Source organism: Anser anser (assembly GCF_964211835.1).
Source record: "Anser anser genome assembly, chromosome: Z".
NCBI lineage: Eukaryota > Metazoa > Chordata > Aves > Anseriformes > Anatidae > Anser > Anser anser.
The window spans coordinates 43,640,825-43,667,483 of NC_139723.1; the positions used below are offsets into that span (position 1 = coordinate 43,640,825).

The 26,659-nt window shown below is 42.1% G+C and overlaps 1 protein-coding gene and 1 long non-coding RNA gene across 9 annotated transcripts in view; both read left to right on the top strand.

The window, feature by feature from the left end:
* Positions 1-1,711: 1,711 nt before the first annotated feature.
* On the top strand, positions 1,712-3,637 carry LOC310889894. Its single transcript, XR_014576875.1, has 3 exons — positions 1,712-1,849; positions 1,983-2,072; positions 3,514-3,637. It is a non-coding gene; the product is annotated as an uncharacterized lncRNA (long non-coding RNA).
* Positions 3,638-21,442: 17,805 nt separating this feature from the next.
* GOLM1 (golgi membrane protein 1) overlaps positions 21,443-26,659 on the top strand; it is a 30,587-nt gene continuing 25,370 nt past the window's right edge. For 2 of the 8 annotated variants that reach the window (XM_083817732.1, XM_083817737.1), the window contains exons 1-2: positions 21,444-21,599; positions 23,028-23,148. The gene's annotated coding sequence lies outside the window, so the exon portion shown is untranslated. Of the gene's footprint in view, positions 21,600-23,027; positions 23,149-23,201; positions 23,341-26,659 lie in introns of those variants that run through there. The other 6 variants (XM_083817733.1, XM_083817738.1, XM_083817739.1 and 3 more) reach the window with 5 other exon arrangements.

The following is a 26,659-nucleotide window of genomic DNA, read 5'->3' on the forward strand; positions in this document are numbered from 1 at the left end:
TAAGAGAGGAACCTATTTTCTTTTGCTGAAATACGGAAAAACCATAGTGCAGTGATAGCTATAGTGAGTGTATGTTACTTAAACTACCCTATTAAGATGAGCTAGAGATCACATGCCTATGTCCTAGGGAGCCTCAACTACTTGCCGCAAGGTTATTGTCAGTTGCCTCCCACAATATTCTTTTCATGAAGAATCTGTTTTCTACAATTAACTTAGAATTTCAGAATGCTCATGCAATCCACAAATCCAAAGGCTGTTAGACATTTAACAAGGATCTTCACCGTTCTCATCTTACAGGCATTGCCCGTAACAGAACTGTGGAGCAGTTATGCTGGACTCGGAACAACTGTCATGAATTCCAGGTTTGGGTCCTTACAAAGAAAGCTATTCACATTTAATCTGTGTATGTGCCATCCTTTGTCTTAATGAAATCAGTGCAGCCAGGGCTGTCGCAAAGCTGGTTAGAACAGCCTCGTGTTATAATTAGGCCCATGTGCCTCAATAAAGAGGTTTTGCATGCACGCAATTCTAAAAACAGAACCCTTGGTTCATTATTAATTTGAAAAATATTTCCTGGAAAATAGTACTCCGGTGGGAATCTGCCCGAGCTGAGTTTTGAACAGAGAATGTTTTGGTGCATTGCAAAGGCAGTGGCTTTTTTTCCGTCTGCTGACACCTCCGGCCCTGCTAGCTCAAGAAACCTGCCTGCATAGTCACCTGCTGCCTGAAGAAAGCCTGCCACAGCTCACGGCACTTCTCACTCCCCAAAGCGGCCTTTGGGGCAGGAGGTGGGAGGAGAGTGAAAGCAGGCAGGAAAGAGAATTTTTTCACCCCAGGTAAAATATTTAGTAAAATTTAGGCAAATAAAAATTAAACACTACCAGCAGGTCAAGGCCCCACTGGTGGCGGCCATCTTCCCCCAGCCGCCATCTTCCCCCAGCCGCCATCTTCCCCCCCTGCCCCCGGCAGTGCCTCAGCACTCCCTGGCGCTCCCTGCTCTGAGCCTCTCTGAGGGCCAAGGGAGGCCAAGCTGTGGCCTCCATGGTGGATCCCCAGCAGGCCAAAGGGCGAGGCCCCCTCGGGTGTTTTGGCACTGGCAATCGTCTCGCAAGGAAAGGGAGAAATCCTGCCATTTTAGAGAGGCTTTTATACACTGGTGGGCAAAGTACTGTGATGCTGTGGTGGCTGTACCCTGCTGGGCAGCTGAACTCTACCACAACCGCTCTCCGCTCTCTCACTCCCCTCCCTTAGAAGAGGGGGGAGAAGAAAGTGTGCTGGAAAGAAAAAAGCTTACGGGTTGAGTTAAGGATAATTTAATTAAAGGGAAAAGGAAGAGAAAAAAAGAAAAAAAGAAAAAAAAAGCAATGTCATGCAGAAGAGAAGCACAGAGAAAGAGAGAGAGAGAGAGGAAAAAAAATTTACTCTCTAATTCCAATCAATAAGCAATGTTTGGCCATGTCCTGGCACGCAGGGCCTCAATATGCATAGCGGTTGTTTGGGTGAACAGATGTCTTCATAATGAGAGCTTCCACCGCCCCCTCCGCCTTTTCCTTTCCCACCCGTTATTGCTGAGTGTGACATCACGTGGCACGCAATATCCCTTTGGCTGGTTCAGGTCAGCTGCCCTGGTGATGTCCCTTCCTCCCCTCTTGCCCACCCCCAGCCTGCTGGCTCTGGGGAGCAGTCCTGATGCTGTGCCAGCACTGCTCAGCAGCAGACACAACACTGGGGTGATACCAGTGCTGTCCTAGCTGCAAGTGCAGCGCCCAGCGCTGTATGGGCTGCTGCAGGGAAAGTTAACTCCATCCCAGCCAGACCCAGTACAGATGCGTAATACAGAAATACCACTGTTAGTTCACAGGATGCTGAGAAACGTGGAATTGGGTCCCTTTTGGGCATTTGTATTTTTCCTATTAAACTTTTCCCCTTTTAAACCTATCATTTTCAGGTATTTTAATTAAAACGTCTTTCATTTTTTTCAGCAGAGTGAGGCCACAATGGATCAAACTGGGAATGATATAGTGCCAGAAGATCCAGAGCAGAAGAAACAGTCTTTCTCTTTTGGTTGTAAAGTAAGAACTGTAACAGTATAAAACCCATTTGTAGGCTTTCTGTGTCTACTTCCTTATATCTTCAGTGTTGGTGGGGTTTGTTTTGTTTTGTTTTTCCAAAAACAATTGCCTAGGTACCTCTACAGTACCAAATTAGTATTTGTTCAAAATGCTTTTTGGTATGTATAGTGGAACTGTCAGAGTGAGGAGATATGCCAGGCTTTAATGGAAAGATGCCTAGCAAGAAAATACAGAGGAACTTTTTTAAGAGTCACAAATATATTTGCATTTAATTTTTGTAGCAGAAAAAAGAATTGGTACCAGAATTTGTAGCAGTTTATCATTTCAAGTTCAGTATTTATAAGCATAGTATTTCAATTACTATCATTTGCTCCTATTCTGAAAATATATATTTGTCTTATGTTCATGCAGTAAATCAACAAGATCATTTTGTTTGTTTCTCGTTGTTCTATATATATGAGAATGCTTGATCAGAACATCAGTAAGTGCCAGATATCAGATTCCACTTTGTCTTTTAGATTATGTGTCCCTTAATACTCAGTTATCTTAATGGAAGCAGCTCACTTGATTTCTTCTGTAAACGTTGAGTGCTATTTGAATAAAACGAAGGACATTGTAATCTCAACAGCAGGCATTCTGTCTGAAGTAGTTTTTATTCTAAGCAATGCTAACTACATCTGCACAGAAATTGTCAGTTTCTATGAGTTTTCAGTAAAATAAAATAACTTTTAATGCATAATATTTGGATCCAGTACATAATAGTATATGACAGCAAATAAACAGCACATTCTTTTCCTGATTTGGTGCATCATCTTAGTAGCTTCCTGGTAAGAGATTCGCTGGCACTGAGTGTGGGACATAGGCTAAGTAGAGGGATACAAAATGTTACAGCTTCTCTACATTCATTTTCTCACTTTTAGTGATCTGTTTTATACACATAGCCTGTGTAGTGGAATGCATTTTTCAGGTCAAACGACATTTTAAAAGTAGTTTTGGACAATTTTGTTAATCAAGGCATGAAGTAGAAAAATTAGAGATGAGTTTTCATGGAGCTGTTGTCATCTACAGTCTGTTATAAACATTATAAAAGAAACATCTATACATATTGATATAAATCAATCCAAAGGGAACTGTCATCATTGTGGAGTATTGGGAACACAGCTCATTATATCTTACATCATCATTTTGCTTTTATCTTCATCTCTAGCCCTTGAATACTGTTTTATCTTATGTTTGTTATGCAAGATTTTTGTGGCAAGCATGATCTGTTTGCATGGTATGAAGATTAATGTCTACCAAACCATGATTTTTATCAAAACGTATATTCTTTTAAAGAATGAAAGTAATAACAAAATATTAACAAAATAAAACTTCTTAGTCATCCACAGAATTTATCTTCATAGCCATTAATGAGAAAAAAATCCTTTTTTTTTTTTTTCAGGTGTCAGAATTGTTGTTATCCCTCAGAAATATTAAAAATGAGCAGGAAAAGTACCGATGGCTTTTGGAACAAATGCACATCTCTCTCTTTCATACCATACAGTCAGCTGTAAGATCTAATAACTGGGATGCTGCAGCACATAACAAATGCAGTTTTCTTTGTCGTGATTTTGTTAGTAGCATTTATTCACAAATAGATTTTGTAAAGAAAAATGCTGACTCACCAAGAACAGAAATGACAATCCCAGGCAGTTTTATATCTGAAGATGTCAAACAGCTGCTTAAATCAAAGCCAAAAATATCTGTTGCTGGAGGACACAAAAAATATGATGTTTGTGGCCCACTGCAAAAACTTATTTTACCTTACGTGTTTCTGATCAAAAGTTGCCTTCCAATGCCAGTTTCTTTGATCCAAGACAAATGTTTCAGCGGGGAGATATTATGCAAGATACAATATTTCAGGAAAGAGAAAAAGCTCCAGCCAGCATTTGAGACTTCTGCCATTTCAAAATTACACAGTTCTGAAGGTGAGTAGTCTCTACTGATATTTATTTATGTGTGGCTCCAAATAGCACAAATGGGATTAGCTAGAAACAACAGGGGAAAAAAAAAAAAAAAAGTAAAAATAAAAAGGAAAATAACTGAGACTGAATTCTGAGATAGACCTCCTGAATATTCGAACTCAGGTATTAAATTCTGAACTGATTTCCAAATAATGGAAGTGTGAATATATGGGACATGGAAAGAATGTTTGTCAAAGCAAAAGCAGGCAAGCAGTCTGCAGTATTTATTTACACCAAACTTTTATTTTTCCAGACGAGTCTATAACAAATATTAAAAAGTTCTACAAAATCATGACAGGCTTTTGGGAATTCTCTCCAGTTGAGGCCCTTGTGCACTTTTGAGAATTCTGTCAGTGTTGTACACAGAGGCAGTTAATCCTTACAAGCTTTTTAGTTGCTCCTGACATTGAATTCAGTGGGAATCTTGGCTTGGATTTTTGTGAGAGTTGGGTTCATGTAAACAATTTTCACATTTAAACAAAGCAGTAGATTCTCCTAATCAACAGCTTCAATAGCTCTTGAACGATTTATTATTATTATCATTATTACTATTATTTTAACTGTACATCTGCTCTGAAGCATATTACCAGGCTTTTTTATGGATCTGCTACACCTAACAACTTGCAGACGCTGTGACCATTCTGCCTGGAGAGTCCACCACACCAGAGTATCTTTTTGCTACCACTCAAGCAGCAGAGTGCAAAATCTGTGCCAAAGCAACATTGTCCATATTCCTACCCCCACACACACTGGACCTGAGGACTGCCATAGCATCCACTTTTTCTTTGCAGACCTCAAGAAGCAGACAAGTGTTCAAGCTGCTAGTTTAAACTGGTTCTCATGCTTATCAGCCAAGGTCCCTCATAGGCCAACAGTGAAAAAAATATGCCTAGATGGCCAAGGACATTTTAATATGGAAACAGGATAAAACTAGGTGAATTGAGATCTGTTTTTTTACTTCAAATAACAGGTGCAACATAGGTGGCATCAGTACCCATATGTCTTCCCTGATTTGTCAGCAACTCACATCTGTGAGAGCGTGCAGCTGCTAAGTGTTGACATCTAGTCAGTTTTTGGCCTAGTGAATGTGACTGGGGTGACATGAGTGCCAAGCAGTGAGGATATGTGAAGTATTTTTCCTCCTGACGTGGTAATCAGGAAGAATCTCTCCACACATCCAAATGGAAGCAGTACTAGCTTTATGTGTTTCATTTTGTTTTGATTTCAAAACAACAACAATAACAAACAATATAGGCATTTATCGGTGTGTATACCTCACTGCAGATCTGGGTCCTGAACTTTAGTTTAGATTATAGCATACAGAGGTCAGTGTTCTGCCTTGTTACGGTGTATTTCTAATTATTTGAGAGGAAAGGTTGTTGTTACATATATAGTAACATAATACATACCTTATTGCCAGTGTCAGAAATACCATATGTGATCTTCCATAATCTGAGGGGACTGCAGTGGAAATTGTATAAAGGCATGGCGAAGAGGAAGGAGCCTTTCCAAATATTTTGGAGAGAAGCAAATTACAGAACTTTCACAATATTAGAGGAAAAACCTGAGAAGACAGACTACATCCTCCCTTTGATTTTTAAGGATTCAATAATTTTCTCAGTTTATCCTGCGTATCCTGTTCTACGCCTTGAATTTAAGTGGAAATGACTGCAGTTCACCAGAAAAGGAAATAAAGCTGCAAGTACCTTAGGCAATTAAAAAGCTATCGTTATTTTAATTATTCTTCTGACTATAGTAGTGGCTTGAATTTGAGCCTGGAGCATGACTTCCTCACAGTATCCAAACACAGCATAATAAAATGACTCCCGGAGATTTTTTGGCTTCTCAGTGTGGAGCAGCTGAAGGGAAACATAAGCCTTCAGACAAAGTTCACATATTTCTCCATCTCTCCAGGAATATAAGTTGCTGTTTGTATAACAAATGTTCTCTTTTTCTGTTAAATGTAGTTCTCAGTCTAGGGAGTCTGGCTCAGTTAACTGCTACCCAAGATACCCCCAAATCAGATGTTGTTTTGGAAGTAGGCATGTTCTAGGACAAGTCTGTCCTTCCTTTCCTCATCTTTCTGCCTTTTATACATCCCCCCCCCCCTTTTTTTTTTCTTCTTATTTGTCACTTCTCTATTTCTCCATTTTTTTCTACCTTCTCTTCAAACAATGCCTTAGTTCTTTTTTAATCACCCTTTTTCTCTCTCTTCTTGTTAGTCATGAATCGATCTTTGCATGCAGATGCCCAGGGGACAGCCTCTCTTTCAGTTTGCTTTGCTTCAGGAGTGAATTTCCCATATGTATTCCTCCCCCTTCTCCCATTTTCCTTTGACACATCAGGCTCTCCTGTTTTATGATAGGATTCTCTCCATCCTAATTACAAAGGGGATCACTCTGCCAGACCCACAATCCAGTGTCCAAGTGTCTGCAAGACCTTTTGCTTGCCTGGTTGGCACTGCTAATCAGTTAGTCCAGTTGTGTTGCCTCTCCAGGAGGACTCCTCTCTTTCCTGGTGTCCAGAGCAGCCACAGTTGTTGTCTTCGTGCTGCTTAGAGGCCTCCACCGATGGGAGCTGCCGAACTGCACTCTTTTTTTGTCTTCATCATGCGAGCAAGTTATTCCCTGGAGATGCATGTGACTATGAAACACAGAAGATTAAGGCAGATATTTCTTCATTGGTGAGATACTAAGCATGTGCAGTCCTCATACACCAGATGGTGTTTATGAAGATACTTAAAGAAAGAGGGCTGAAGTTGCCTTAGCTACCCACCTCTAGTCATTCTCATGAAAAGCCCACTGGGTGAAAGCTGGCTAAGGATTTATTCTAAAGCTGTAAATTATTTTCCTCAGATGCTTAAGGGTTGTGGGAAAGAGCTGAGTGAAAACCTCAACTGGGTTCTACTTTGCACAGCTTTTATTGTACCCCCACCCAGAGGCTGGTATCTAGGTGGTGGTGCACTACTTTGTGTCTCTTTTTCTGAAGATCTGATCTGAAACCTGTCAAAGTTAATGAAAACCCACAGGCTTCGGTGAACTTTGGATTAGGACTACAAACCGTGAAATGGATTTCTTCTGACATATGAAAGATAACTATTCAACGAGTTTCCCGGCTATTTTCTGGTAAAGGCTGTCCCTGCTTCTGAATTTTAGTTTAGAAGGATGCACAGCTTTACTCCCCAGACATGTACTGCTGGGACAAAGCACTGCTTCTAAAAAACGGTGTGCAAAAGGGTGCTAGCTGAAGGAGGAGAATAGAAATTTGCTAAAGAAATTATTCCTTTAAGAAGAAGGCTATGTTTTAACCCTGGCCAAAACTAAGACCGTGTCTTAGCTCTTGCATCACAAGCCTGATGGTGGTGTCACACTGCAGACATGTTGTTCCCTCCCAAAATGATCAACAGAATGATAAAATGGATGCTATACCTCTGATTCCTGAGTAATACACTCAAAATCTGAAGTTTATTTCTATTTAGACCACTTCATATTACTGGAGTGGAATCATCTAGTCCAACTGTTAACCTAGTGCTGCCAAGTCTACCACAAAACAATGTCTGAGCACATCTACACTTCTTTTGAGTATCTCCGGGGATGGTGACTCAACTACTTTCGTGGACAGCCTGTTCCAATGCTTCACAACCCTTGCCGTGAAGAAACCTTTCCTAATACCCAACCTAAACCTCACTAGCATATCTTGAGGTCATTTCCTCATGTTCTTTCACTTGTTGTTTGGGATAAGAGACATCCTTCCCCCCACCCCAACCTCCTTTGAGGTAGTTGTGTAGAGCAATAAGGTCTGAATAAAGACTGAAGCAAGTAAGGCATTAAGTACCTCAGCATTTTCCTCATCTCTTGTCACTATGTTTCCCCCCTCCATACAGTAAAGGATGGAGATTCTTTTTAGTCCTCCTTTTCTTGTTTATGTACTTAAAAAAGCATTTTTTATTGTCTTTAATAGTGGCAGCCAGGCTGAGCTCCAGTGGGGCTTTGACCCTTCTAATTTTCTCCCTGCATAGCCTCATGAGATCTTTGTAGCCCTTCTGTTTGTCCCCTACCCCACCCCACCCATATTACATAGGTCACAAACCCTTTTTCTTCCTGAGCTCTAGCGCAGCTCTCTCTTCAAACAGGCTGGTCTTCCTCCGCACCAGCTCATCTTTCAGCCCATGGGGACAGCCTGCTCCTGCTCTTTTATGATTTCCTTCTTGAAGAGTGTCCAGCTTTTCCGGACTCCTTTGCCCTTCAGGACTGCATCCCAAGGGATTCCACCAACCAGTCTCCTGAACAGGCCGAAGCCTGCCCTCTGGAAGTACAGGGTGACAGTTCTGCTAACACCCCCTCCTTACTCTTCCAGGAATTGAAAACTATTAATTCATGATCACTGTGGCCAAGACAGCCTCCAGCCTTCACATCTCCCATGAGCCTTTCACAGTTCACAAGAAAAAGGTCCAGCAGGATGCCTTCCCTAGCTGGCTCACTCAGCAGCTGTGTCAGGAAGTTATCTTCCACACGCCCCCAAAACATCCTAGACTGTTTCCTCTCTGCTGTGTTGTATTTCCAGCAGGCATCTGGTAAGTTGAACCCCCCCCCCCCCCCCCCCCCCAACAAGAACAAGGGCTACTGGTTGTGAGACTGCTGCTTATGGATTTCAACTTGTAACACAAAGCCTGTGTAGATCTTATCATATGTGCCTATAAAACAAAAGGAAATAGTACTTGTAATGTTTGTGCTTCAGTTATAGCACTGTCATAATGGATCCCTGTCTGTAAGTTGCAGGAAAAACAGCTTGCCTACTACAAAACAAAAATTTCATAATGTCAAGGAAGTCTACTTAGGCTGTTATTTATTTATGATACTTACACCCCTCCCCCCCCTGCCCCCCCCCCAGAGTATAAGCAATACTCTTATCTTTTTCATTTTACCTTGATAATGTATTCCTTTTGTTTTGTATGATATTAGAGCTTCACATTTCTTCCGTGTTATATGCATGGTTCACATAAACACACTGGACAACTGCTGACCTCACCAGCTAAAAAGCATGTAGTCTCTGTAAGGAATAAACATGCCGGGAGCTTAAATACAGAGTTTGCTCTCCCAAGGGCACACAGACAAAGTGTCACAGCTAGAAATAGTACTCGAGAGCTCTTGCCTTTAGTCTCTTTTATTATGCCCTGTAAAACATGCATTGTCCCAAAGCAGTTATGTATATTTTGCTTCCCTTGATTGTAAAGGGCCCTGTGCACAGCCAGAGCAGCATGAATGGGGGTACGTGTAACCAATTGTCACACTTCACAGCTGTAAATCTTGTGCAGTGCAGATGTAAGGTCCTGTCTGTGCTTTCTGGGAGAACTGTAGATTAAGAGGCTGCCAGATTTTGAAAAAAGTGCTGGGGCCTGAGGCATGGCAAGAGTTGGGGATGTAGCACAAATCATAGCAGATACAAACAGAGTCCCAAAAGAAAAGCTGCTCGGCTCTTCTTGCAATTGCTTCACATGATTGCCTTCTGTATTGGGGTTGGGATGGGGTCAAATCTGAATGGAGACAATTAAAGATGTCCCTGGATCCTCCTTCTTTCCCGAAAAGGAAACATAGGGAAGTGTTACAGGTCTAGGAAGGAAACCCTTGTTTTCTTTAAAGTTTTTTGTTTGTCTGCTCAGGTTGTTGAAAGATTTTGAAAGTTCCTACTGTCTGTGGTGGGAGAGTAATATTAGTGGGGTGGGTGGCACACAGATCATGGCCAACAGTAGGTCTGCAGACTTGGAACGCTGCTGAGCAAACATTGTAAGAAAAGCGAGAACAGGTTTGCATTCTCCCATGTCCTGGAGTATTGTGGGGCGGGTACAAGTCTGCTGGCAGCAGTCACTTGGGAAATGGTCCTCAGGTCTGTAATTGTTTGTGCTGGCAGCTGATCTCAGACTCTTAGATATTATGTTCATATGATCAGGGAAGAGAAATGATCAATGCAGTTAGTCCCCACTTACCGATCCTCAGGCACTGAGCGAGACAGTCTGTGCTGAGCTGTGCTCCAGAGCGCTGTCACATTCTGGTCTTGAGTGTATTATTTCAAATGCATTATTTTTAGAGCCTTTGCGTCTATAAAAGCCTATGAATGTTGGATTGGGGCCAGCTTTGACTGCATTTCTACAAGGGGTGGCCACAAATTGCTGTTCAGGTTGTTGCAGCGGACGACATACAGATCTGCTGAGCTCCAAGACTATTCTGGGCCACGTGTGCTTTTCTGTGCTGTTGGGGAACCAGCTCATGAAAGGTACTTGCATGCAGTTTATCATCAGACCTAAGGCAGTCCACAGCTGTGCAGAGGAGTATGAATTGATTTCAGGAGTTAGCCTTAGCATGCCATCGGCAGGCAAAAGAAAGCAGAGCCCCTACCTATCGCTGTGTTTCAACTGCATGTCTGCTTCCTTTTCTAAGATACGGCGACAGGATCACATCTCTGTGCCATGCATCATATCCTCATTGCTGCTGCTACGAACAGTCTTTTGCCTCCTGTTTCCTATACGAATTCAATGATAGGATTAGCACTGCAAGCATTAATTTTTCTACCACTGCCTCTCTGTTTATCCATGGCCCTATTAAAATAATTTAATGTTTTAGAGGAAAGGCGGAATATAATATCAAAAAAAAATATTTCTTCTCAAGGGAAACCGTAGCAACAGTTAAAGAGAAGAACACAGGTGCCTTAATTTCTGTAATGACAAAGGAGATGGTAGAAGCAGGAGCAAGGTGTCATTTATTATAAAGTCTTGGTCTCCCCTACTTCCGCTACTATGATCACTGTCCAGGAAACAACAGAGCAATGCAGACAGAGAATGTGGGCATTCTGATGGGATCTTGTCATACATATTTCCACCACAGATCTACCAGCTGCCACTACAGTATCAAGGGAAGAGGTAGAGACGAGACCCAGGAATGCATTAGGGACCAAGAAGAAGTTAGAGACAGGCAACTTACAACAATTTACCTCCGGGTACAGAAACCAGAACTGTTGTTTATACATATTTTGAAAGCAAAGCCATCCAAAACAGTGTCCTATGGTTCTGATGTTGTATCAGTGTATGTATCAGTGTTTTGCAAGCACAGGTCACTTGGCAAGCCAAGCAGCATGTCCATCCTTGTGCAGAGCTGGCAGATATATTGTGAACTCTTCAAAATCTATTCTTTCCTGTCAACATCTCAGCTCATAAGCGGTGAAGCTCTGGAAACAAAATAACAACAATTTTTACGGTGGAAGCTCCCAGAAGGCCTGATGCGCTATCCTTTATACTCTCACTCACTTTTGGAAACCTTCGAAAGTAGAAGAAACGACAATATTTGATTAGGATCTGTGTATGCATTTTTCAGTGGGACAGGACAGATTTCCATCAGTGCCTAGAACAGCCTAGGCATTGTTAATATTGGCTTAATAACAGCCGCTCACTATTGTTTGAGTGAGCAGCTGATATTAAGATAGAGTATGTTGCTCAAAAATGTTCCTGGAATGTGCACTATCCACTTTTCCAATCTTTATGCAGAAACTATCAGGCAAAGAGTTTAGAAAACACCACAGGCTGTTGGACTTCAGACTGAGAATCAAATCTGACAATGAAGCAGCTCGTTAATCAAATAGTACTGTCAACCATACTGCTGTTTTTTGCAGACATCCTAATTTCATATCACCTGTTTGCCAGAAGGAACATAAAGGGTGTGTTCTGCCAACAGGAGCAGTGACCTTGGAGAGTGTTTCTCATTGGTGTTTTTGGTGTAGGAGAGTTTGAGCATTTGTTGACAATTTTTGTAATATTTTTAGAGTTCAGCCCTTTCACATATATAAGCACACAGTAAAAATGTGTTAGTGATCACAAGAAATCCAGTGTAACTGGGAAAATTCAACAGATACCCGTACTCTGTGGTTGGTACCATCTGGCAGTGATCACCATACACTGCGTTTTTATTTGCTAATTATTTTTATCCTTTCAAACAGCAGGGATGCATGCAAAACCAACGGATTTATTTTTGATTTTGATTTTTTGAAAATGTGCCTGTTGTGCAGCACCAATTTTTGCAAGCTTGCAGAAGTAACAGATTATTGCAAAGGTTGTGTTTAAGCTGGACCTTCAGTCTCCGCGGCGGCACCCACGTTTTTACAGAACAGAAGCTGGGAAAGCTGTTGATGTGACACATTCCAAGGGTGACAAGTCCCTGTTCCTGCTGCTGTGCTGGGAGCGTAGCAACACCATTCACTCAGTTTCAGTGGCGTCCTGTACGCACCATCTTTGAACTGCTGATGGCAAAAGGAGATTTGACGCATGTAGCCAGTGAGATGATGGTGGCAGCAGCCTCACCACAAGTGTGGACAGCTATCTAGCAACCCTAGTGGAATTGTTTTGCCTTGTCTCCAAACTGAATCACTAGTAAGTCCCCTGTTTTAACCGTGAGATGACAAATCAGGTTCACACACAGGCGCTTGTGTCTCACAGGCACTAATCCCAGAAAACAACGTATTACCTTCACATAAACAAATAACAGCATGTGAAACTTGTGATTTGAACCTCTGTATATTTAATAGACTTTTTTTTTTTTTTTTGGCTTGCTAGTACTCTGGCATTTATAGACTCCCTTGCTAGATGATCCTGTTTTCCACCTGCATTTCCAAAGTACACATAGCTGTTCCCTCATGATTGCTACCATTGCTTCTCTCTCCTCCCTGTGCAGTACATGTGCTACGAACAAGGCAGTGCAGAATTTGTGTAACGAGGTGTAAGTCACCCTGCACTTTATCTAGAGCTCAGACCACTGTACCAAAGTGCACTGTCAGAGCAAAATGCTGTGGCTGGCAGGTGATTAGAGAGATACCCTATCGTACATTACCATAGCCTGCTGCACAGTGTGGACCCTGGCACAAGGAAATGATAAAATGATCTATATATGGTCTACCTTCCTGTAAGTTGAAGTGAGTAATACGTTAGCCAAAACTGTACGTAGTTACCATGTTAGCTACCACTTCCCCTCCTCGCAGAATTGCAGCTTTGTGTCACTGATGTTTTTTCTAAAAAATATGGAGTGAGGCCGTTGTTGGCTGGGTGGACATTCAAGATCTGGGGAGAATTTTTGTAACCTTTACCCTGTTTTATGAATATCGGACTAGCCATGTGCTATCCCTAATAAACTAAGCTTCTCAGTGCTCTTATTAGGAGGACAAAGCATCGTCATTCTCCTAAACTCACTTAAGGCATACTTGCTTGATTTCACTCAAATAGGACAAAGTTTTGCAAATGACAGACTATGTTCTAGGAAAAACAGGCTGTGTTATTCCTGCAACTTGTGCATGTGGCCACAAACCTGCACACAAAGTTGCAGCAAATGCCAGCAAATCTGGCGTCCTTTATTGCATATGCAGTCAGTGTAATGGAAATTTATCCATCTGTATAACATACATAGAAAAGTGCGTTGCATTCCTTTTACTGTCTTATACCTCCGAAAGCTAAAAGTGTAGAAAATAAGGGACTAATTTCATAATATTTTAATATCAGGGCGCTTTCTCTTCCTTTACTCTTTTCTATATTGTTTTGAAAGAGAAAAGACTAAATTCTGGCTACACAGATAGCCCAAGTGAACTATCAAGAGTGAATATAGATACTGACTTCAGGTAATATTCTTCCCAAGAAAACTGCATAACCAGTATTGAAGAGTAACGTTAGTCAGTGAACTCTCTGAAGCAACTTTCAGAGATATATCCTATGAATGAAAAACCCGTTTTGCAAAGCAGGACAGGGAAGCTGTCAACATACCATAGGGACAGAAGCAAGCTGAACAGAAAGAAGTTACACGATGAGGATCCTGGAGAGATTCAACCAGCTCCCAAAGCCAAAATGTTCTTTGCTAAGGTGTTTTTTTACTGCATACTGAGTGCGTATTTATTTTATGTCTTTCTACAGAGACATCATTGTCTAATTGTAACTCTTGCAGCTAGCCCAGATTTCCCATGAAGCAGTACGTTTTCATATCAGAGCATATCGGGCATTTTCTCTAAATGAGGCTGCACAATTAAGCAGGAGAGCTGATACTTTGAGGCAAATGCTCCAGAGCTGCAGAAGCCACAGTGGCGATGCCATTTGGAGAAGCTACGCCCAGGGCCAGCATCCAGGGTTATTCAGAGTAACTCAGAGAGTATACAAAAGCTGGGAAGGGCAGAGAAAACCTTTTTATCATCTGCCTGTGATAGTATGCCTGTGCTTCAGTAATGCAGGACTGCAGTCAGATTTCAGCTGACAGTTCCTCTGGGGACTGCCGCAGTGGGAAATAAACCGCTCCCTGATTCCTATTTGTTGTTGTTTTGTTTGTGCATGCCTTTTATTTTTTTTTTTTTAGCATGACAAAGCAATTACCTAAATAGAGAGTTTCTATGTCTGCAAACAAAGAGATGTGTTGGAATCCAGATGAAACACTCATTCTGAGTGCATTTCTTTTAAAATGGAAGTAGAAAATACTACCTAATACTAATTCCTATGTGAGCACATAATTACTCCTATTTCCAGTTAGCAACTGAACTCCAGCTCAATACAAAGCACTGTAAGTAAATCCAGTTCTAAGGAGTAAAAGAATTAAAACATGCAGAACATTATGTGTGCTGCTTGATCTTAATAGTGCATGTCAATCTTTTCTAGTAAATTCTCACTAGAAAACTCTAACTAGAAAATTCTCACTTCTTTGCTTTCATTATGTAAATTAATTGGTTTGTGTAAGTGTTAGTTTTCACTCAGTGCTTCAGACTGCACCCATTTTAGTGGAAGATTTGTTGGAGGTATATTTTCAAGGCCAAAGGAGGTCATTAAGTGTACATGCTGTAAAATGCAGGCTACAGAACGACATCCAGTGATGGGGAAGCCTGTAATTATTCTGATGTAAGAACAGACCCTGTGAATGTACACATAAGTCAGTATGAACTTAGAACAAATACATGCATATGTATTGTGCAGAAGAAAAGATCATATTACTTTTTGTCTGCTATAAAGAAACGTGTTGCAAATGTGTGGTTTTTATATCCTATAATATGCTCTGCACCTCTGAAGAACACAACATGGACTCTAGATGCTCTCCCTTGAGAAAAGGAGACAGGAGGTAAGGGAGATCATTCATCTCCCAGCAGCTGCCTTCAGCGTTTCAGTCCTTTCTGATTTTGGTACATAGCCCTGACTTAATGAAACATTAATAACAAACAACAACAACAACAGAACCCAAAAACAACAACAACAACAAAAGAGAAGACCATATTTTGTTTCATGTTAATTATTTTTGATAATTTTATGAATATTTTGGATGCTTAAAGTATAAATCTTAAGTTCCTCACGCTAGACTAGATGTTCATGGGAATCATACAGCCATTAAGGTTGGAAAAGACCTCCAAGATCATCTGGTCCAACCGTCCACCTACCACCAATATTACCCACTAAACCATGTCCCTAACCCTTTCCTTAAACACCTCCAGGGACCTTGAACTCTCTCTTCAAAGAACCAGACCTTGAAAGACAGGATCCTCAAAGAGATGAGACTGACAGGAAGAAACAGAGATGTCTGGCAAATTAAGTTAATAACATATGGAGAAAAGGGAATGCATTAAAACTTAACTTCACTGGATGCTCTGGGGAGTTACATGCCTGTTGTTTGGGACCTTTGGGAATAACAGTAAAACTGTTGACTATACTCATACTAAAACATGTCTAGTGTCTTTCTCTAGTAGTCTGAAATTTTCCACCTGTGCTGGGTGATAGCAATCTGACAATACTTTGATTATGGATCTCCAGAGAATGATCTCATGACTGGATTTGACCATCTTGTTCTACCAGAAAACTTTCAGTAGCTTTGGCAAGGTGGAATGATGTTTTCTTTTTTTATTATTATTATTATTTTTTAGTTTTTAGTTTTATTTTTTAATGAAAGGATATTGACAGTTGGACTGTTTTAGCTTACCATTTGGCAGGGAAAAAAAAAAGGCATATTAGGAAAGAAACAAATGGTTCAAGGTAATCTATTTCTATCTATTTCTCTACAAAGTCTTGAGAGTTACTCCTTCTCTGTCAGGTAACAGGAGAGGTAAAGTAGTATTAAAAAGGAAAAAAAAAGAAAAGGTCTTTGAGGATGAAGCAGAAAAGAGACTGGGAAGTAGGACTGATAAGGAAGAAGTTAGCAATTTCAGTTGCTATTAGACAGTAGTAAACTTGTTAGGTAAGATGTATACACGAAAACTTCTTGATTTTAAATCCTCTTTCTCAGTTTGCTTTGGAGTGGAAGAAGTGAAGAGCATAGCAACAAATCTGCTGATGTCAAAAGTGCAATCAACACCTCTAATGAAGTGAAGCTTTTTTTTTTTTTTTTTTTGTTTACATTTGGTGTTTTAGGATTTTTTTTCCCATCGATCCTTGAAAAGAAGTTCTGACTGGAAAAGACACAAGATAAAATCTTGGCCTTTAACATGTGAGTGACTAAACTTCTTTGGCTTTCAGAGGGACAGGATTCTCCTGCAGGAAAAGTGAGGCTGTTTGACATCATAGTTCAATAGTTTGTTAAATTCCAGTATCCCAGAGTAAGTGTAGGATCTACTTCGACAGATTTTCCTTGCACTTGACTCCTCTCTACCTTAATCCTTTCTCTTTATTGCTGTTGCTGGTGTTGTTCTCTGTTGTTGTTTTGTTTTGTTTTGTTTTGTTTTGTTTTGTTTTGGGAGGCAGGATGCAGAGAGGAGCAGCAGGCTTGTGCTTGAAATGCATTCAACCTGGATAGTTAGAACAAGTCTATCATTATGATGTTCTTCTCTGTGACAAAAAAGGTGACTCAAAATTAAATAATGCCCTAAATCTTGCTTTGCTTCATCTAGGCCTGAAGTTAGAGTTACGCTTACAGTTCTTCAGCATCTAGAATTGTAAGACACTGTATTTTTTCACTAGTTTTTGTGACTTACTTTTTATATGCATTTATTGTGTTTTCATAATGAGAAGAAACACTACCAAGTTGCAATTACTAACCTATGAAAAATTCCATAAAAAGCTTTCTATAAAAAACATCCACAAGAAAATACTTTTAAATCCTTGTGTTGCAGTAAGGACATGAGATATCTTCTGAAGTACCACCAGTTCAAAGACTTTTAAAAGGTGGGATACACAGTCACTACACAGTACTAAGGGAAATATTTTAAATTACTTTTGATTTTTAATTTTGTTTTATCCAAGGGCACTATATATATTTATATATGTGTATATATTTAAAAGTGAAAAGAAAATACTGAAACTTACTCTGCACCAGCTGTATGTCTTTTCCCTGTCTGTGAGATAGATATTTATTTTCCAACCTAACATTTTAAATGACATACTCAGGGCTGCACAGAAATCAATGTCAGGGATAGGATTAGAATCAGATTTCTTAAAATCTGTTCACTCTCTGCTAGACCAATGTTTTCTTGCCTGACTAATGCTGCTGGAACAAAACTTTTACAATTTTTTTTAAAGATGAAGAGGCAGAGCTTCTGGAAGTATTGGAGAGATGACCAGAGAAGTGCAGCTCACATCTAACAATCTGTAGGAGATATGTATTCGAATAGGGATGCTCAAGTGTTCATGGGGAAATTTGTTTACAGCAGTCAAGTATTACCCGTGTACTTGTATGTATGTACAAACGACCATAACAAAGGTCAGGAGAAAAGGTAAATACATTTGTGAGTGGTATCCTCAGGATCAAGTGTATTAAACTACTAGTTTTGCAAGGAATGAATATCTGCAAAACAGTGCAACTTATAAATATGTTTTTCCTCACAAGTAGGCAGAAACCTATGGAATTTGAAACAAAGGCTACAATTCCATCTCTCACACGTGTTTAAACAATGCAAATCACAAAAAAGATCAGCTACCTGTGTGATCAGCAGGTCACACTTACAGTTCATTTTACAGGAATTCATGAATTCAGATAACATATATGATTGCGTGCGTACAATGGAAAATAAAACACTTTTTGTGTTTGAGATGTACTGTAAGTTCATGCCACTGAGGTATTACACCTTAAATAACTAATAAACTTTTAGAGAAGCCTGAACTATTCAAGAAGAGCTTATTCAGAAGGGCCTGACCAACCCATCCTGAACAGTCAAAATGTGGCACTTAAAAATGATGTCTCTCTTTTCCCATATATTAGAAAGGTAAACAATTTGAATCCTTGTGCTTCAGATAATGAGGAAGGTACAATGCAAAATTAGAAGGCATTTTCTAAGATATCAAAGAGAAAGTGTTGTTGTTGTTGTTATTTTTAGCATTACTTTTGCTCATTACTGGAGATATCAGAAACATTACATTAAGCACAGACACGTTAACACTGGGCTGGTAGTATCTAACAGCTGTGGATTGTACATGTCAGGAAGGCTATACATCAGCCACTCCCTGAAAACTTAGTACTTCTGTGCTTCAGAACAATCCTCTCGCATGGATTAATTCTCCTGAGTTATTTGTCCAAATATTCAAGAAAGAGTGGATGTACTATCTCCATGGCATCAGCTGCAAAGTACGTTGTACCTCAGGTGTTTTTCTTTCAAAGGAAATTTTAACATCTGTCAAAACCTGATGTTTACAGTGAAGTTCTGATGCAGAGCCCTAGCAACACAACAGAACTCCTATGATAAAGGCTTGTGCTGAATCCTGTTCTCTCTCACAGGACAACTCTTAACGTTAAAAGAAAAAACTGCACTTCAGTCAGTTTTAATATTTATGACATGGATAAAACATTTTTTTCCCTACCATTGACTGATTTGCTGACTTTTTCTGTGCGAATGCATCCTGGTTTCATTAGTATGCCAGCTATATACATGTGTGTGCCAATGTTCACACATCTACTGTTGTGTTTCAGGTTAATTTCATGATAAATAACTATTATTATACAAGTTTGAGTCTTTTTAATTCCTCTTCCTCAAAGCACATCTAATTTTCTTCACTTTAACCTCTAGTCTTGATTTTCACAAATGTTTGCAAACAAACAAACAAAAATTACACAGGCAATCCACCTCCAGCACTTTTCTGCAAATCACTTTACTTCTAGATGACGTTTCTCATGCACAATATTTCAGCAGTAGTAAGTCACTAAAACTCATTTCCAGTGTGTAGTGTTTTCAATTACAAATCTGGCTTCACTCTCAGCACCAGCTCTGCCCTGGTCTGAGGGCTGCACTGTCTTGTGAAGCTCATATAAACAGACCTTTATCAAGTTTACTACTTCTAGTACTGGTCCCAAGAGACCTTGCTGAGTTACTTAACTTCTCTGCAGTTTAGCATATGTATAAGTGCATTTCTGTTGGCTCCAAAGAAGTTTTAGGACATAGTTCTGAAAGACCATGGTGGTATTGTGCGCATACAGGAATCAGGAAATAATGCTGAGCTGTTTTGCATTTTCTACTAATTTTTATGCAAGACTGGTTACAGTTGTAGCCTAGAGCATTTGTTAATAGGGACAGTAATGATGGCTATGAAACTTAAATACAGAAGGTTTTTATTTTTATGTTTTTACATAAGAGCCATTGCTCTGCAGCATCTGATGTTTTCGCAACTACCTCTCTGTCAGTATCAGTTACTAATATTTTCTAAAACATTGGTAGGTGATGGCTACTGACAAATGCTGTTAACTAGTTCTGTAACTGTCAATGTCCTTAAATGTTCATAAAATCACTTTTTGCAAACTGCATAGTGTAGTTTCTGAACTCAATTAATTTATTCTCATTGGATGCATACTGCAGACAGTGCTGGACTTGAAACCTTCACTCTTGCTATTGAAAACGGGCTTTATAGTCAATTAGCTTTTGAGACCTGTCAGCTATTTATGTATATAAGAGACTTTTTATTCCTGATCTTTCTGTACAGAACAGCTACTCATCAAGACAATCTACCGAGAAAGGGAAAATAATGGGGTTATGTCTCCAGAAGTATTGGCTGCCTGTAACGAAGCAGGGCAAAATTAGTCAATGAGTGGTCCCAGCTGCAGACAGTCCTCACATTTTCTGCTTGCACAATGATTCCTAATTAATATTTTTATCGGTGTTTATTTTTAACATCTTTCTTGTCTTACTTACAAAGACAAATGAGTTGTTTTCTGACTGCCATTGTGTTTCTATGAATCTTGGCAAACAGTTCAGTTCCCTAAACATCGAAGCCCTGTTTTTAGTCAAATTATAACTCTAGGCTTTGCATGTGCTGCAAAGAAGGATTCACTTTTCCTTAAAAAAATATGAAAGAGCAAATTGCTCCCAGTCAGGAAATTACTTATCTCCCTAACTAGATGAGAAGAGGGATGTGCTCCAACACGGCTTTGAACTTGCAACAAAAATTTGTTTCTGACCTAGACAAACGTTTTGTACATATTGTTAAAAAAAAAAAAAAAAAAAAGCTCTCTCAGGTGAAAATGCTAAAATGCATGTCTTACTCTGATCATTTTAAAATAGTCTTTAAGGAACAGAAGAAAGGATCAAGCACGGCATTGCTAGTTGGTTGAGGGAAATGATTGTCCCGCTCTACTCTGCGCTGGTGCGGCCTCACCTCGAGTACTGTGTGCAGTTCTGGGCACCACAGTACAAAAAAAGGACGTGAAACTGTTGGAGAGTGTCCAGAGGAGGGCTACGAAGATGGTGAAGGGCCTAGAGGGGAAGACATATGAGGAGCGCCTGAGGTCACTGGGCCTGTTCAGCCTGGAGAAGAGGAGGCTGAGGGGAGACCTCATCACAGCCTACAACTTCCTCGCGAGGGGGAGCGGAGGGGCAGGCACCGGTCTGTTCTCTTTAGTGACCAGCGATAGGACCTGCGGGAATGGAGTCAAGCTGCAACAGGGGAGGTTTAGGCTGGACATCAGGAAGAGGTTCTTCACTGAGAGGGTTGTCACACACAGGAACAGGCTCCCCAGGGACGTGGTCACTGCGCCAAGCCTGTCGGAGTTTAAGAAGTGTTTGGGCTGTGCTCTTAGTCATACGGTCTGAATTTTTGGGTAGACCTGTGTGGTGCCAGGAGTTGGACTCGATCCTTGTGGGTCCCTTCCAACTCGGGATATTCTGTGATTCTATGATCATGTTCAGTACTACCTTCTGATGGTGAAAGATATTTTTTTAAAATTTGAGCTACCTGTTCAGTCATAAATTACTTTTTAATTGTTTTATATTTTTTAATGATGCCTACTGCCCCAGATCTGTTAAGGACGCTGATCTCGGAAGAACAACCACTTCCCAAAGCCCTCGCACGGCTCACAGCCCAGAGCTGCGTTGGGGCAGCCTCGTGCCCGCCTGCCGCCCGCACCGCTCCCGTAACGCCGCCGCAAGCTGAGGGGCAGGAGCAATATTCAGGACCGCGGGGGGTGGAAAGCCTCGACGCGCCTCTGCCCTGCCCTGCCCGGCCCTGCCCGCCCGCCAGCGCCGCCCTCTCCGGCAGGAGGTGCCGGGGGCTGGGGCGAGAGAGGCGGCGGCCGCCTTCCTGCTCCGGCGGGGCCAGCCCGGCAGCGGTAACGGCGGCGAGGTGAGCGGGGAGAGCGGCGCCGCGGCCTCCGCCGCGCTGTGGGGCCGCGGCCCGGCGTGTGGGGGCGGCGTGAGGGAGCGGGGAGCCGCGGGGCGGGCAGCGCGGTGCCTCTCGCCCCGCTGTGCCGGGGGACCCGGCCCTGGCGGCCGGGCCGGGCACGGGCGGGCCGGGCTGGCTCCCTCCGGGCCTCCCTCAGCCGCTTTGCAGCCGCTGCTCGCGGCTCCGTGCCAACGGGGGGCGGGGGGGCGGCCGGGCCTCTCGTCCTGCGGCCCCGCTGAGCCGAGGGGTGCCCCGGGGGGCTGCCCTGCCCTGCCTCGGTCCTGTGGCAGCCCGCAGGGGATGCCCGTGTCTCTGGTTGAGCCCGTGCCAGTCTTGCATCTGCACAGCACCGTGCTCCCGAAGAGCCGCTCGCACCGCTGGTTTTCTGCGTTTCTTACTTCGTAGCGGGCGGTCTGTGCGCTTCCCAGCGAGACCACGCGTGTAGCCGGGCAGGGCTGGGAGCAGCGCGGTGGTGGTGTGGCTCTCTCAGTGCCTGCCTAAACCCGCCGTGACCCTTTTCCACTTACTGTGTTTCACGATCAAGTTGGGGGTCCTTTTGATTTAGATCCTAACAGGGTAGTTCATTCCGCATGGAAAAAGCACCGAGAGCAATCTGTTTTCTTGAAAAGAAATGAGCAGTCCAAGCGTTGAGGTTGCTCTCGTAACTTTCTCATTTAATTCTCTTTTCGTACACAAATTTTTATGGTTGCTGGTAGTGATGTCTACAAACGCATCCGGAAAATGCGTGCCTGAAAACTTCATGAGGGTGTTTTACAAGATTTTGTCCGGTTACTTTTGGTTATAGAGCTGCCTTAATCAGAAGAGATACCTAACGCAAACCACTAGCGACTTATTAGCTACAAGCCTGCTTGGGTCTTCTCTTCAAAATCAAAAGAGCGTAAAGAGCAGCACGTTGTGGGTGACGGAGTCAGTTCTGGTTGATGGCCTCTTCTGGTCAGCTGCAGGACGAAATTCTTCTGTAAAATTTGTAAAATAGCTGGTGGGGCAGCGGTAGCGACCGGCCTCTCCCTGAGCAGACACCTCTTCAGCGTTTTCATACTCTCCTGATCTGTTTAAAACATGGTTTAAAATGCTTGAGGAAGGGAAGACCTACAGACCCAATCTGAGTATCCAGTGATGATTTTTCCTGAGAATGGTGAAAATGCAGTCACCAAACCTGTTACACCAAGTGCCTCCCCTCCTCTTCCTGGGGAAAGTGTAACTTGATAATTTGGACAAATAGTGACTCAGTAACATCCTGCAGCATCTGTGTGTGAATTTTTCTGGCTAGTTGCCACCCTGAAGTGAACCAGTTGTCCGGAGCATGGAATTTTGTAAAGTGGCTGTTGCTGAACACTTCAGGATTATTTTTTTATTTATTGCTTTCAGCCTGCAGTTTGTGGGTTCCTGTGAAAGACGCTTGGGAAGAAGAGGTCTGGCTCTCTCAGCCCGCAGCATCCTCGTGCCTGCAGCTCCAGGTTGCCCTTCCCAGATACATCTGTGCTGTAAGGTGAGACAAGGAATCGAGCCTACTCTGGGAAAGGGTCGCTGCACTTCCGTGGAGGCTGCTGTGTTTCCCTGCTGGGTTTGTCTTCGTGCTGTTGCTTGTGCTGGTTTTGTGCCTTGCAGTGGCTGAGCAGTCAGCGGGCAAGGGGCAGGCAATAAGTGCCGGCAGGCTACGTGCCGTCCGCTTTGTTAGCTTGTAAGTGTTGGTTAACGAATGAGAACACTTGATCAGGATGTCATTATGATGTTGGTCTGGTGTAGCTTAGTCTGTTGATGAAGCTGATCCATTATATTTTTTAATTTTTTTGGAAAGTAGGGCTCACCCAATAAGGAATTAGGATATCAACCCCCAAGTCTCCAGTGGGTTTTGTCTTCGGGTTACTATGTCTGAGGGGAGGCAGAGGCGTTGCCCAGAAGTCCCCCAGGTTTTTAGTGAGTGCTTTGTTTGGTCTGCTGGCCCTCGCTCGGCGGGTCTCGCACAAATATGCCAAGCTGGGCCCTGTAAGCAGGGAGACTTGGCTTTCCTCTTGGGATTTTGGCACGCACAAATCATCTTGCTTTGTCTTTGCTTATAAAGTCCTTGTCCGGAGTTGGTGCGTTCGTTGGCTGCCTGTACTGGAAGCTGCTTGATAGCAACTACCTACATGACAGCTGTAAAAGAAAGATTTGCTTAGACTGATGGTATTTTCAAACAAGGAAGGATAGATGTTAGTTTGCCTGAATATCCTAAAGTCTAACACACCTCCTTCTCCATGGAGCTCTGCTAGGCTGGCAAAGTAGAAGACTGAAATCGGCTGTGCTGAAGTCAGGAATTTTGTGCTCTACCAAATGTAGAGCACTATATCTGTGATACAGCGTCTGATTTTCACATCTGTAGTAAACATTCATGAGAGATGGATTCCTTCATGTTCAGTAAAATCACTTTCTTACCCATAAAATCAGAAACATATTTTCTTTTCAACTCAAATCACTGTGCCAAACCAGATATTTCCTGGAAAACAGCACGACAAATACATTTCCATATAAATGTATTTGCTGAGCTGATTTGCTTATCTTTCCACCAGAACACGTGTGTATATCCCTGGTAGAAAGTTACGGAGATTTTATTTTTAGGCTGATGAGAGAGGAAATACCGATACTGCAACTGAGGTTATGTGTTGTGTCTGCACTGGTTAGACAGAAGGTCCTTCTGTGTGTCTCTCCCCTTTACTCTTCCTTTTGCCTTTCCTTCTGGTGGCTGTAAAATATATTCTCCATTAACATAAAGGCAAGCAACACCGAGTTTTCTAGAGGGGAAAAACATATGGAAGTTGAGCATGCTTTAGTGAAATCAGTGCTTGCTTCCCAGCTTTTAGCAGCTGAAAGAAGCAGGAAAGGAATTCAGGCTACTCAGTTTGCACGCTGGGTAGGTGTAACGTTTTGCACCTGTGCTTTAAGGTGTGCCCTGAACTAATCGTTTGTCCTTTGTATAATTGCTTTACCTGCTGAGTCTTCTGGAGCTAAGCAGCTAGTCTAAATAGTAGTTAATTTCCAGTGTAAGCTTCTATAGCTGATAAGATGTATTGCTTCCCCTGCTTCTGACTGGCAGGAGGAAAATACCAATTGTTTTATTCAAGTAATGCTTGGAATGACGCACTATATATTGCAGTTTATATTTGGTAATTTTTTCCATGTTTTTAAGTGTGCCAACTAATAAGTTTACGATGAATAACAGGATGCTGGTGACTTCTTGATGGATTTTGATATACATTTTTTGAAGTGTGGTATTTTATTTGTACAAGTATTTTAGATTTGTGGTTTTCTGGTAAGCAAAAATAAACAAATTACTTTGTTCTTAGCTGATGTGGTCATGCCCATTTGCTGCATGTTGTTTTTGCCACTCCGGACATCTGCAGTTCTAGGTTTTCAGGGAGCCTGTGGAGACAAGGATGCCGTGTAAATCTCAGGCGCTCCTCTTAACATGGCACAGCAGGAAGAACAGTCTGTACAATGCTGTACACACTTCCATAATCCTTAGCCTTGTGTTGGAAATGTGTACGTATCTATATGTGTGTGATTTAGTCCGCTGCATCTTGATTTTGTGCTTTATGACTAAAATTTGTGCCTCTTCCCCACCCTGCCGTGGCCTTGCACGTGTCCCTGTGGCTGCTGTCGGGGCTGTGCTGTGTGCAACCGCTGGATCCTTAGCAGAAACCTGGACTTGGGGTGTTGGACCCATGCAACTGTGTGCTTTGTGTGCTTCACCTGCTCCTCAGCAGGACGGGTTTACAACTCATAGAATCATAGAATTATTAAGGTTGGAAAAGACCCCAAATCATCTGGTCCAACCATCCCCCTACCACCAATGTCACCCACTGAACCATGTCCTTGAGCACCACACCCAACCTTTCCTTGAACACCCCCAGGGATGGTGACGCCACCACCTCCCTGGGAAACCCATTCCAATGCCTGACAGCTCTTTCTGAAAAGAAACTTTTCATTTCCAACCCAGACCTCCCCTGGCACAACTTGAGGCCAGCTGCCGGTCAAGGTGCGGCACGAGTGAAGAGGTGGCACTTTCAGGAAGCTGCCTCCTGCCGTTCGGCGCCCGTCCCCGAATAAATAGATAAACTCACACAGTGTTTTCAAATGAGCAAATAGACTTGAAGCACTTATCGGACTGGCAGTCTTGTGCAATTCCTGCTGGGGAAAGGTGAAGAAAGGTTGTGTCTTACGCTGAATCCAAAGAGGAGTGTTCCAGAGTTGGTTTTGCTCTGGATGCATGCACACATTAAATGTAGGTGAGCTGTTGTGGGACCTAAGCACTGGGAATAGAGTAATACCAACATCTCTGTTCCCTGCCAGCTGCTGACATTTTCTTCTTCCCCTGAGATTACAATGTATGTCCCCACATAAACCCTTTGAGAGTTGCTACCATTTATTAATTTATAAATACATTACAGCCTGTAAATTGCATCCATAGGGAAAAAGAAGTCATTTTAAGAGCATTCACTTGGGAGACTGTACGGTGTTTTAGCAGCAAATGCACCCATTTCATGTTGAGATAGTGTCTTGCAGTACATCAGTGTTTGCTGTTTGATCTTCTGTGTTTATTTTTGCTGGCTTTTGTCTGCAGTAGTACACAAAGGAGAGAAAAAAGGTTAATATTAGTTTGCAAGAGAGCAGTCGGTATTACAAACTGTGCCCAAGGTTCCCAGTCCAGTTTGAGGATTCGTTGAGCTAGGTGTTATTGCATTCATTAAGCCCAGATTTTATCGCATCATGGGAAGATTATGGCCTGTTGCAAGCAGAATTGCAGCTGCCCTTTGCCCTCATTCTATGTTGGAATAGGCAGCTCCACAGAATAAACCAAGGCTCAACAGCAATTGCTACTCTTCGTTTGTTAAACCTCGCTTATTAAATAAAGCAAGTTTTTTTTGTTGTTGTTGTTGTTAGGAGCAGAAGAAAGCTGAGTATCAAGAGAAACATCACTTGGTACAATTTCCCATTGAAATCAACAGAGTGTTTGCTTAACT